General features: G+C 46.6%; 1 long non-coding RNA gene across 5 annotated transcripts in view; it reads left to right on the top strand.

Moving 5' to 3' along the window:
* Positions 1 to 421: 421 nt before the first annotated feature.
* The window catches only part of LOC149917961 (uncharacterized), a 144,041-nt gene continuing 132,302 nt past the window's right edge, over positions 422 to 12,160 (top strand). For 2 of the 5 annotated variants that reach the window (XR_016467180.1, XR_016467179.1), the window contains exon 1: positions 432 to 494. This is a non-coding gene — a long non-coding RNA (uncharacterized LOC149917961). The other 3 variants (XR_016467183.1, XR_016467182.1, XR_016467181.1) reach the window with 2 other exon arrangements.

Below are 12,160 nucleotides of genomic sequence, written 5' to 3' on the forward strand. Positions count from 1 at the left end.
CAGCCTGGCCTTGAAGGTCTCCAAGGAATGGGGATCCACCACATCTCTGGGCAACCCTTGCTGTGAGGATCTGCTGGCAGTGAAGTGCCTGGCTGTGCAGCAGAGGCTCTTCCACGTCAAATCTGCTTGGAAAGACAAATCCCAGGCTGTGCCCTACATGGGACACTTGGTGTTTTCTGCATGAAATGCTTGGTGAGAATCCCAGCACATTTCTCTGTAGGTGAATCCCCGTGGCTCAGCATCCACCTGCACATCTCTGCCTTTCCAGGTTTGTCTGATTCGTTCCTATAGGGTTTTAAGGAGGCAGGGCAACTTAACAGCACTTTCCCCACTGTGCAGGTGAAAGGCTTCCATCAGAAAGGGTCATGTTTGCATAAAGACTGAGCTAACAAAGGGCTGGGCAAGGTGTGGCAGAGCAGTTCTATCACCACCTGTAATGCAGCTTTGCAGCACAGCTTGGACCAGCCTGCAGCCACAGCTGTGTATGTGAGATGGTAAGCAGGTCCCATTGCCTTCACTGATGTACAGCCACTTCTCCATCTTCCCCAAGTGTATGCCCACGTTTTGTTTGCGGATTTACAGCTCTCTAGAGTTACCATACAATGTATAATCTTGTTAGGAAATACAACCCTTGTAGCACACTGCGTGATGTCAGGTTCTTGCTGCATCAATGAATTTACAAAACATTTAATAAGCCAACTGTATTTTGAATTGGAACTCGAGAAAAATATTTGTTTTGCTCGTAATCAGCCATGCACATTTCTAGTGATGTGCCTGCAGAGGAGGCCTATTGTAAAATGCAATTAACCTTGCCATCTGTGCACGTATGATTTTTATATAACAGGATTACTTTAGTGAGTTGTATCAGAATTTCTCAGAATGGTGTCCCCTTTATTTTACTGCATTTGTGTGTGGAATCTGTGGAGATGGCAATGTGACGTAGTGCAAGGATGCAGAATAAGCCCTGGATGACAATGTCAGGAGAGCTGTGGTGCTAAAATAAAGAGAAAATACAGCTGTTGGAGTGGTGTGTGGCAAAGCAATGGGGAAGTTCTCTTAGGACAGGGAGCAAGGAGGGAACCAACCCCATGCCAGGGGCACAGCTGGAGGAAAACATGGGAAATGTACTTGGAGGAAGGGGCTGCAGCTCCTCATTGCCCCTTTGGCTGATGGAAGTAAAGGCAGGAAAAGCACAAAATTGGCATAATGCTGAGAAAAGGTGAACTGTTTGTCATTGCTGCCTCTGGGCAGCCTGGTCTGCTGGTTGGCGACCCTGCACATAGCAGGGGGTTGAAACTAGATGATCTTTGTGGACCTTTTCAACCCAGGCCATTCTATGATTCCATGATTGTTTGGGTCATAGAAGATGATGGGTGGAGATCCTGAGTCACTTGGCAGCAGAGTGCTGTGAGCAGAGCAGGGAAAGTGCTGACATGGCTGCAAGCAGGGAAACGTTTTGGAGGAATGTTTGGTGAGCATGTCAAAGCAGAGGCAAATTTTAATAGATTTTAACAGAGTTTAATAGAAACCTGCACGAGAAATGACACTGTTCAGTCTAAAGTGGTGCATCCTATTCCATGTAATACCTGTAATGAATTTTCAGAAATTAAAAGTCGTGGACACCGGAATGGGTGGCCAAATTTGGGGCAGAGAAGCTGGGGGCTCTGTGTTTGGAAGCTGCAACCAGTAGGCAGGAAGTGAAGCCCTTCAGTTTGGAAGCTGAGATAGATAAAAGAAAGCTGGAACTGATTGCCATCAGCAGAAGGCAGCGCCTCGTGCTTCAGGGCTCCAGGTTTGCTATGGGTTGGAAAAGCCCTGACAAATCTGAATTGTTGAATTATGTGTGGTTGTGGAAACCTCAGCAGGTACAGTTTATATTCAGGGTTTGTATTGTGTTTGCCACTGCAAACAGAGCTGTGGGTGACCCATCCCTGGTGATGCCTGAGGTCACGGATGGGGTCTCTGAGCTGGAGGGCACCCAGGGGTGGGGCTGGGGGGGCTTTGGGGTTCCTTCCAACCCTGTGATACTTTGTGAAGGTTCAGAGTTTATGTTTCAGCTGTGCTGTTGCAATCAAACAGCCTGTTATTCCCCATATGTTGCCATACAAAGCCATGAATGTGTATATCTATTGCTCAGAAGCAATGGGATAAAGGAAAGATATGGGAGGGAGAAGTGCGTTGCAGCGTGCATTCTGATTGCATTCTGGGAACCTCTTGTTTGTCTTCTCCACAAAGGGACTTGTTGTAGGAGAGCCAGCAATAATTTCCACGGTCCTTTATAATGGCTAGGCTGTTGAATTTTTTTAATGACACTGACAAGATTTCTGCTTCGCTACACAGAGGACAGGGTGAATGGGGTCTCCTGGCACAGAGCCATCCAACCTGGCTGAGATCCCAAGCAGTGGTCAAGGTGAGAACACTGCTGGTGGTGCTGGTGGCCCTGCCTGTGGGTATGGTGTCAGAAACAGGCAGCTGCTTTGGGATGCTCCCCTTATGGGAATGGCTGTGCTGAACCAAAGCATCTGCTGTGACTATGGCAGGGCTGGCCATAGTGATCCCCAACCTTACTAGGGCTGTGTGCCTGCAGTTCCCATCTGAAATTCCATGTTACAGAGCACCACTAACCCGAGATGCCAATTTGTTTAAAGCAAGCAACTGTATTTCTATATAAAAATGTATCTGCCAACTTGACTGTATGTACTATAAAACTACAGACCTGTGGTGCACCAGGCCATGAACACTGATGTTGTCCTACCATGTGGACTTCATTTAGCACCTAAGCAACAGCAAGCAGGGATCAGGAGCAAGCAAGGCATGCTTCTTGTCTGTGTGGATGCATGCAAATGCAGCCCGTGCACAGAGGGACACAGATTTACAGGGCTCTTTGCAAACTGATGTGTGATACGCATATTGGGCTTAATGAAGACCGGGCTTATAAAATATTTGCTCCTGTCTTGCAAATTTCTAAAGTGTAATTTGCAAATCCTCACAGCTGCTGGGCTGCTGGCCCTGTGCTGGGCAGGAATGGGGCAGCTGCAGGCTGCTGGCTTTCTGCTATGCCTGTGGGAGAACGTGGTCTCCTGTGCCATAAGTACTGCCCTGCAGGCAGTGTGGCCTTTCTAAGGCTCCTGGAGCAATCGTCTGCTTTGTGTTGTCCATGCTAAGACTGATGTGGGCAGACCTGCTATAACCCAGCATCACTCCGACGTAGTGAAAAAACTGAACATTTGGTGAGGTTATGTGAAAACAGAGGCTTCACTCAGTGCTTGTCAGTGTTACTCCAGAGCCATAAAACTTCCACAAGAAAGAAGTGGGAAGGACTGTGCAAAGGTGTGTGAAGGAGCGTGTTGGGTCAGCTGTGGGTTAGCAAAGCCCTGAGATGCACAGTGGATGCTGCTGTTATGGAGCCATAACTCCTGGCTTAGCATAAGGGAGGTTGTTACACACAGGCAACTGCCAGAGCTGAGTTACGGCGGTCGTTACACTTCTGATAAGAGAAATGCTTTCAGCAAATTTAATTAGGGAGCTGCAAACTTTTTAAAAATTTAAATTAGCTCACTGACACTGAAACTAGAAATTATATGTGAATAGATTACAGCTTGTTTTCAAGTATTAATAATTGTTTTACTGATCCAAGAATAAAACGTCTCGCATCCTGCAGCCTGGCTCTGAGCCCCGTGCTGCAGCAGCTCCTTCCTATGGGCAATGCTTTGGGGCAGAAGGCACCTGGGAAGGATCAGGGGCTTCAGGTGGCTTTGAGCAAGCAGGGATTGCTCCTGTGCTGTTCCCCTGTTGGTTTCCCTCTGCTGGGCTGGGAGCAGCAGGAGGAGGGCAGAGCTGCTGGGACACCACTGGGTTGCCTGAAGGTGAGTAGGATTCCCAGGGACAAGGCAGGCAACCCATGCTGAATGCACAACAGAACTGCTGCATTCGGGTTCATCAGCACATTCCTGCTGTCAGAGTGCCCTAAGGTTGGGATGGACATGGGAATCACTGCTGTGGAGCCTTACATCACTTTATGTGTGTCCTAATCATTTTGCATGTCGTTGGTACCCAAATGGGAATCAGTTACATCTTAAAAACTTCCTCTGCTGGGCTGTGTATCCTGGGAGCTGCCCATGGGCATCCACAGTCCTGTCCAACTCGTCCAACAGAGCTGGAGCTGCTAGGATGGAAGAGACATCATAGGAAAGCCAGATGTTGGCTGCCCACTGATGACAGAATCACAGCATGGTGGGGGTGGAGGGCAATTTAAAGCCCCATGTGCTGGATGTACTCCGTCAGCTCAGGCTGCCCAAGGCTCTCACACAGAGCTGTCATACACACAGACCTGGCTGGCATCTTTGGGGTGCAGGGCAGCTGCTGACGTGCCTGTGCTACATCCAGAATGCCTCCATCAAGGAAGGGGTGCACTGCTTGCCATGGCTCTTGCAGACAGGATTTGGAGTGATGAGCCAGAATTAACAAAAGGAAGATGTGGGGGGGAAAGTGTTATTTTTGCATCTTGTGTTGCAAGACTTGGAAATCACCTAGAAATACTAGAGGCTATATAGTCATGGACAGACAAACAGGCAGTGAGGGCAGCCTGGATCTGCCCTGTGCTGGTCCTGCATGGTTCTATAGGGAGGAGCTGATGGAGCTGTGGGTGTCTCTGTTCATTGCAGGGGAGTTGGACCAGATGGACTTGAAGATTTGAAATTAAAAGTTTATTAGAATGCTTATTTTATTCTATCAAAACCTCCTCAGAGAGTTTCTTTCCCCTTTTTGGAATGATTGTAGCTAGCAGGTAGCTGGAAGGCAATGAGCATCATGGGGCAGTGGGGGAAGTGGTGTGCCTGGGGGGACTTGCCACAGAGAAAGAAATTGATTATTTTTCTCATAGGTTATTTGTCTTTGTATTTTTTCCCCATTCCTCAAAGAACTTTGAAACCAATGATCCTGGAAATGCTACTGTAATTCATTACATCATATTCTTTGTATTTTCAGGCCCTTAGTTAGCAGTCAGCTTTTCATGGATCATTTTAAAATGGCTTAAAGTCTCTTCATGACTTTTTGCTACAGAAAGAGCAAACAGATGCATTCAGCTAGAGCTGTATTTATTATAGATTAAGGGCAGAATTGCCTGAAATAGCAATCATAAAATGTCCGCAAGAGAGAATACAACAAAAAATGTGTACCAAGAGATGGTGTGCTGTGGTCTTTCATTGTCTGCAAAGCATTGGGTTCCTTTGCCACCTCTGAGGTCAGAAGTTTCGAGGTTTTTGTTGTCCTCCCAGGTGGTTTCTGCTGCCAGATATAAAGAGGGTTTGGTGTTCCTTAAGTCAGTGTGTTCAATGTCATAGAGTCATAGAATGGCCTGGGTTGCAAATGACCCAGTGCTCATCCAGTTCCAACCCCCTGCTATGTGCAGGTCACCAACCAGCAGCCCAGGCTGCCCAGAGCCACATCCAGCCTGGCCTTGAATGCCTGCAGGGATGGGGCATCCACAGCCTCCTTGGGTAACATCAACTGGAGACCTGGTGCTGTCAATTACAGATATTGTCATTGTCACTGGCAAAGGAAAGTGCAGGTAAAGAGCTTAAATATGGAGTTGATTCCTGTTACATCCTGCTTGATCCTCAGCAAATAGAACTGCAAAGCCTTGTGAAGGTCCCAAGAGCATGTGTGGTTTGTGCACAGGTCACCAGGATTCTTGACCACCTGAGATTACAGATAAACAATATGTCTTTAATTAATGGGCTCAACAGCTCTGGGTTGTGGTATCCATGCTCATATGTCATGTCCTTTCAGAAATGTCCTTTCAGGACTTTGAATTGATACACAACATTTCTCAGATTCAGAAGTCAAGAGCTTTGAAGAAATACCTAGACTATTGCTTTCAGGTGATTCCTGGTTTTGAAGTGAAATTTTCATTGAATATTCATTTCACTGATCAAACACTTTAAGGCATCTGTGTGCAAATGTGGAGCATTTTGAAATTAAATTTTCTTATGGAAGAATTTGGCTGGTGCTCAGTTAGGGTAGCCCATGCCCAGTGTTCAGAAGCATCACACATTTCTTGTTGGCTGCTCTTGAATTCCAGCTGGGTTTGCAAAGGCTTCTGAGTACTGAGAAGCAGTTCCAATGCAGTGCCTGTGCTCCCTGCTGGTGTGCAATGTGTGAGCTTGGCTAGAACTGCACTAACCCAGCCCTAAGCACTATCTCCTATTGGCTGCAGTGGGGAATGAGACCCTGTGCAGAACCAGTGCTCACCTTTGTTAAGTTCTGCATTGCGCACACAGATGCAGAAAAACTGTTCCATCAGTTACGTTTGCTTGCTCTTTTCTAGAGGGGTGTTTGGAAGCTGGGATCTTGGTTGCTGGAGGCTGGTTTGCAAAGGGCTCAGCTCTAATGAAGAAGGCTGCAGGGCATGCAGCACCTCGTGCTGTCTATGGACCTTCCATCCTAAGCCTCCCATGTCTTTGTCCCAGGGCTGTGGCACAGCACTGAAGTCAGCCTCGCCCCCAGGCACAATTCCTCAAGAGCTGATGGCATGTGCAAGGAATTCTTGCTTATCTAATTTCCAATTAAAAGGAAATAATGCAGTCCAGCTGCATGCTGTTGTTGCTGCGGAGCTGTGTTCTACAACCACGTTTTAGAAAACACCAGTGACATTTAGGGATTTTCTTGCACGTAATCATTGTTAGCAGAAAACAGAGCATGAAGCAGAGGCTAAGGCTCCCTGCACACGATTGCTTCACTTGCTGTTGGTTTTGGCCCAGCTCTCCAAGGAAATGGGACATCTCTCTCTTTCTCCCTAGGACAGAGATTTCTAATGCATTTGGATTGTTTATTATCCTTTTATTTTTGTTCCCTTTTCTTTCTCTGTATTTTTTCTTTGTAGAAAAGGTTTTCAGGTGCAGATTAAACCCTGAGTACAAAACCAAATATTTAGGAATACGCCCATTGTGCATAAAACCACAACGGATCTAGAAAAGGGCAAATTTTACTTATTTTCTTATTTTATGGAATTCAGCAGAGCCCAAATAAGGTCGTGTGATGGCCAGCGTAGGTCTGCCACAAAGCACAGTTGCAATTTTTTGCTTCTACTTATAGCAGAGTTCAATGAAGAGAAAGAGGGGACTAAGGAATAAGGCAGCAGTGACCCCCATGTGTGGGTGAGGGCCTCCTGCACTGAGCAGAGCTCTCTTGGTTGGGATGTGTGACCCTGCTGGCTCATTCCTTGCCCACAGAGGTTATGGGTGTCCCATCCCTGGAGGTGTTCAAGGCCAAGTTGGTTGGGCCCTGGGCAATCTGATCTGGTACTTGACCTAATGGTTGGCAGCCCTGCCTGTGGTGGAGGGGTTGGAGCTTGCTGATCCTTGAGATGTGAAACGTGATGTAACTAAACTCTAGAATAATAAGTTCTTGGTGTTCGTGTTAATAGAAAAAAAGACAAACAAATGGATACCCACAATCCAGACAAATTGATTTTCTTCTGTAATTTGTACGGACTGAGAGAGATTGTTTTGAAAATTTAAAATTCATCCAAATCCCTACAGTACCAGCAACTCATTTGCTTTCTTATTAATGAACGTTGCTCACGCTGTTAGTATCAGAGCCGTAAACGCACAGCACCAGTTAAAAAGAACAGTGTGAAATGGATGTGATTAAATGCCAGTGCTGTGAGGTAGTGGGAGCCTTGTCCCAAACCCACAGGAGCAGCAACAGCATCCCCCTGGGTTCCTGTAGGCATAGGATCAGGGCCAGCATCACTTTCACCTTGCTCCTCATCAGCAGGTGCTCGATGATGGCTTCCCACTGTTCCACAGAGCTGTTCCAGAGCTGTAATCACATTATGTTTTAATCAACAATGTAAATCAGGCAGTTCTTAGTTTTACAGACCCACGATGAGTTCTGTGTCTCCTGGTATCTTTACAAAACTCGTTGCAATAAACTTTTAAGCCTTTGCCAGCACCCTAAGGAAGGTCTGTGGCATCACAAGCTTTTCTCCGGTGACCAACTCATCATGAAATAAAAACAGAATAAAACAGTTCCCATTGCTCTCCTCACACCATGATGCCATGGCATGGTGAGAGACATCACCTGTGCAGTGCTGGGTACTGAACAGTACCTAGCTCCTGGTACTGCACAGCTTCTTTGTACTGCACAGCTTCAGCCTCAGTGCTTTTGGCAGAAGACAGGGGCAGGGTGGGATGGCATAAAGGAGACACCAGCTGTAGGGTTCTTATCACTTCTAGAGAGTCTTATGGCTCCCTTCATGTCATTTTATGCATACATCCAAGAAAATTCCTCTAGGTGATCCATCACAGAATGGCTTTGGATGTGGAGCAGAGGGGAGGACTCTCATCTTCCAGTGTTATTCCTATAACAAGTAGTCCTTCATCATGCTTCTTTTATGCATATCTGGAAGAGGGCTCCTGCTGCCGTGGTTTGTGACAGCAGGTTGGTTTCTGGTGGGCATAATGCTGTGTTCATTCTGGAATGCATTCGTTAACCTGGGCATCTTGCTGCTGGAGCTGGGTGGCCCCAGTGCTCTTTCTTTCAGTCCACTTCAAAACCTTTTTCTCCCAGTGCTGAATGTTCATTATCCATAGCACTCAGGCTGTGCTCCGTACATTAGGAGGAATGGGGCAATAGCTCAGATTTCATTCACACACTTAGCACCATTGTGCTTTACTTCTGCCCTCATCAGAAGCCTCGGTATAAAGGTACAAAGGCAGTAATAGGGCAGAGGGATCTAGGCAGACCTAGGCAATATATTAATATGTGATCTAATTTCTGCTAAGCCTTAAGGGGTGCCTTTCATCTGTATGGAGAACATGAGGTCCATGGCAAGGAGAAGAGGAACATAATGTGGTAATTGGATTGTGGGAATTGGATGAAGAAGCTGATGCCATGGCCAGCCAGCCTACAGCTCATGCAGATCACACACAAAGGACCCAGACTGCACCAAGACAAAAGATCACTTTTCCACTGCTAATGAGTAAGGAGATATAAAAAGTTTAGTTTCCTAAGTGCATCCATTTAAAAACTTCAAATGAGAGCTGCACAGTTGGATAGAAGTATAAAAGTATTGTAGAGCTTTTGTGTTGACTATGTAAATGGAGAACACTAAAAGCTACAGATCTTTGGAAAAAGGTTTGGAAGAGCATTATGTTAGAAAATGCATTACCTGTAAACGAAAACAGTTTTGAGAGTTCTCTAAAACCAATGAAACGTCCCAGTGCACTCTGAAAATGCCCAAATGTTTTGACTTTAAAGGGTTTTTTTCATCCTGAGTGACTCTATGAGAAAGATGTTAGTGTTCCGGGATTGTCAAAATGAAATGTTTTCCTCTGTCTCAAACAAGTGTCAACCCCTTTGGTCCTGAAGGCATTGCAAAGGTCTGGGTGTCTGAAGGTTGTGACAAATGGGAAATCTCCATCCTCTCTGCTGCCGATCATCATGTTGACTTCCATGCCACCGACTCTGCTCATATCCATTCTCTTCCTGCATCAACTCTTTTGTCAATGGGGAGTTCAGACGAACAAGGGGCTTGCCCAGGGTAACTCTGCTTGCATCCTTTGCAATTCTAGCAGCCATCGCCTCGTTTTTATTTGTCTGCTTGATGTTCAAGGTTGCTTTTTGTTGTTCAAGGTTGCCTTGAGGTTCCATTAGCACAGTTTACGTAGCAGCGTGAGCATCAAGTCGCATCTGTCTGATGTCAGAGAGATGCCATTAAACCAAACAGCCAAGCAGGAAAGGTTGCCTATGCTTAGGAAGGCAAGCAGGTGTGTATGGGGAGCACTAGTTACTTAGTGCTGCTAATTTACAGTCCAATTCAAGTCAAGGAACAAAAAGGTCACATAAATGAGAAAGCGCTCCATCTGCTTTTATTATTCTCCAAGTCCAGGGCTGTGCTTTGCCATGTTAAATTATATCCAGCGAGCCCCTGACAAAGGAGGTAAAACAATTCATTTGCCATTTGAGGTAGGCTGTTTTTGTTGTAAACACTTTGATGGGCTGACACTGACGGTTTTCCCAAATTTAAATCTTACTGGCACCCTGAGGTTTTCTCAACAAGACTCCATTACTAAAGCTGAATTTTAAGCAGCATCCCTTTATGTGACAGTTGCCATTGAACAGTGTCATAGGGAGGTGTGGGAGCTCGGAAATGTCAGGGAAAGGCTTTGGGGGATTGGAGCAGGACTGCATGCCAGCTGAGGGAACTGCTGCAGCCAAGAGCTGTCCAGAAACCACAGGTCTGATTTGAAAACCTTCTGAAGTTCACATGAGCTGTTATTCTTCTGGCAAATTCCAACTAATCCCTTACTCAAAGGGATCTGATTGAAGGGAGGTGCTCAACTATGCGTCAAGCCAGCCCCAGCCCACCCCACCATGCCCACTGCCCACATCCCTCAGTGCCACATCCCTATGGTTTGGAACACCTCCAGGATGGTGACCCCACCACTCCTGGGCAGCTGTGTCAGTGCTGACTGCTATTTGGGAGAAGAAATCTTTCCTAACACCCAACACGAACATCCCCTGGTGCAACTTGAGGCCATCATATTTGAAGCAAGAGAACATTCCAGAGGTGCTGGTGTTGTGCATCCTTTCCAACACGCAGCTAGGAGGTGACATGTAAAAATCAAATGCTTCCTGATGCACACCCCATGCACGTGAAAGGTTTCAGTGCTTGTAACAGGTCCTGCAGTGCCTGCCCCCTGCATGCTCCTTGCTGCAGCCCCAGGTCCCCCAGGTACCCCCACATCCCCTCAGAGGCTCTGGGCAGCCCCAGCTGCCTCACAGAGCCCTCGGTGCTGAGGAGCTGGCCTGTGTCCTGCTGATTGTCCTTCTGGTAGCTGCTGATGTAACGAGAGAGCTTTTTCTGTCTTCCCTCCATCTGGGCACTGCTTTTGTGCTCTTTCTTCTTCAGTCAGTTCTTTTCACCAAACATGCGTGGACTTTGTACCTTTGATTTTCCTATTGCCCCTTTATGTTTTGTCCAAATTATTCAAAAGCAGGCGATGACAGATGGGCAGAGAGGCAGAATGTGCATCACATTAGCCTCGTCCCCTTATAAACCTGCAGCCAGCAAAAGAGCACACGCAGAGAGAGAGAAGCTTTTCTCAGCATGTGGATGGGTTCCATGCTAATTCCCCCACACCTCAACCCAGGCTGAGGTTTATCTCTTCTCTCTCCCCACCTCGCTGATGGTCTGCCATCCTCATTTGGGATAGAAGCTGTTACCATGGCTTTGCAATTTTCTGGTCTGTCCCCTGTTGCTCTAATAAATAGTCCATCTCTGCTGGCTCCACTGTGAATTTGCTCCATCAGAGCTTAATGCAGTGCCCTTTATCCAGTTCTTACAACCAGTTATCCAGCCCTGCTCGTTTCTGAGATCCAGATGTGTTTGGCTTCAATCCATCACGCTGCAGTCGTTCTTGGCTGAGTGCTCATTCTCACTCTCAGCCTCATTGCCGTGCTCATCTCCTCCTGATCCTTTTGGTCTTTAACACGTTTTTTTTTTTTTCCTCTCTTATAGCTAGCTCTGGATGTTTCCCTCCATGATTGAGGTCTCCATTCCATCCTACCGAGGGCTTTTATTTTATTGATTCCCATGGAAATCATTGCAGGTGCTCAGTGGCCATCGTAACAGATGCACTGCGTGTGCCATCAGTGTGCAGCTTGCACCCAGCACAGGGGTTGGGGTAATGGGAAGCTGTAACCTTTATTTAGGCTGTAAGCCATGGCCAATGATAAAAGTTCTGCAGAATTTTGGTCCCTTGCCTACCTTGACTTACAAATCTCTCTGACCCAGATGAAAGGCCATTCACTTTGCTGCACAGAATGCACATTTCAGGCCTCTCCATGGATTTCCCAGCACCAGCAGCCAATCCTTCTCTCCTCCCATTCTCTAACCCATTACCAGGCGTTCTTTCCCAGCTTTTAATCACAGTTCCGTCCCTGCACCAATGCAACTGTTTCTTTCCCAAGTAACTTTGTAGATGATAGATTTTCGTATTAAATATTCCTTTAGGTCTTCATGTAGCAGATTAGCACCTGTCAAGTCCTTCTGCAGGTAACCTGTATTTCAGATAATGAGCAAAATGGTATCTTCAAAGGTGTCTTGGTGCTGATTTGAATGCTTTTCGAATTGAGTTCTCAGATAAGAACT

Source organism: Phasianus colchicus, chromosome 5 (genome assembly GCF_987193195.1).
Source record: "Phasianus colchicus chromosome 5, bPhaCol1.hap1.1, whole genome shotgun sequence".
NCBI classification, from domain to species: domain Eukaryota; kingdom Metazoa; phylum Chordata; class Aves; order Galliformes; family Phasianidae; genus Phasianus; species Phasianus colchicus.